The following is a 1,131-nucleotide window of genomic DNA, read 5'->3' as shown; positions in this document are numbered from 1 at the left end:
GTCCCAAAATGTTCTCACGATGCTCTCCAATTCTTATGTTGATGATGGAAACGGCATGCGCTTATTGTGGAAGATTTCCCATATCACAAAACCCGTTTCGTGAACGGCACTCCCAACTGTAAAACCAGAAGTTTTGAATCACGAACCAGTTGCGAGATATCTATAAAAGAATTCATAAGTTGTATCATTAACAAGAAAGTGGCCGAGGTACAAATACATCTAAACAGTGTCATTTCTACGTTCAGATTATCTTCCTTGCGGAAATCATCAATTCGAACATCACCCAAAGCAGAGTTAATGGTGAAACACAGAGCACTGCTTCCAATAACGAAGAGATGAGGAATGGTGAAGTTGACTCGAATGAAACCCGTCGTTGCGAGAGCTGCTTACCAGGAGTTCGTTTGCGTGATATCCGGAGACAAGGATCTCAACTTAAAAACCAGGTAGAACCTACAGTTGAAGACAGAAGTTTCAAGCGCCCGTACGGAGATAAAATTTCAAAGATGATTTATGATTAGAAAGTAACTGAAACTAATTATAAGAAGCTTTCCTTTTTTTCAAAAACGGACCACATAGAGTGAAGATAGTGATTAGGCTGTCAGTTTGCGACGAGTATGTTCCCACATCTACGCGAGGCTACCGCGCATAAGAATTTGAGTATACGTTCAAAATTAATGAACTTCCTCATGAAGGGGGACAACGGCCTTGCCGCAGTGGATACACCGGTTCCCGTCAGATCACCGAAGTTAAACGCTGTCGGGCGTGGCCGGCACTTGGATGGGTGACCATCCGGACCATCATGCGCTGTTGCCATTTTTCGGGGTGCACTCAGCCTCGTCGTGCCAATTGAGGAGCTACTCGACCGAATAGTAGCGGCTCCGGTCAAAGAAAACCATAATAACGACCGGGAGAGCGATGTGCTGACCACACGCCCCTCCTATTCGCATCCTCAGCTGAGGATGATACGGCGGTCGGATGGTCCCGATGGGCCACTTTTGGCCTGAAGACGGAGTGCTCTCATGGAGGCATACGAGCAACGCATATTGCTTCAAGAATATTCGTCATCTGGAACTTCGATGTCTTCTGAATACACCAGTAAAGACATCAATATGAGGGGTTTGTGCTACAGCA

At 45.8% G+C, this 1,131-nt stretch overlaps 1 pseudogene; it reads left to right on the top strand.

Annotated features, from left to right (window-relative positions):
- Window positions 1–695: 695 nt before the first annotated feature.
- Window positions 696–813, top strand: LOC126299720 (5S ribosomal RNA; annotated as a pseudogene).
- The last annotated feature ends 318 nt before the right edge of the window (window positions 814–1,131 follow it).

Source organism: Schistocerca gregaria, chromosome X (genome assembly GCF_023897955.1).
Source record: "Schistocerca gregaria isolate iqSchGreg1 chromosome X, iqSchGreg1.2, whole genome shotgun sequence".
Lineage (NCBI taxonomy): Eukaryota > Metazoa > Arthropoda > Insecta > Orthoptera > Acrididae > Schistocerca > Schistocerca gregaria.
This window is presented reverse-complemented; position numbering and strand designations above follow the sequence as displayed.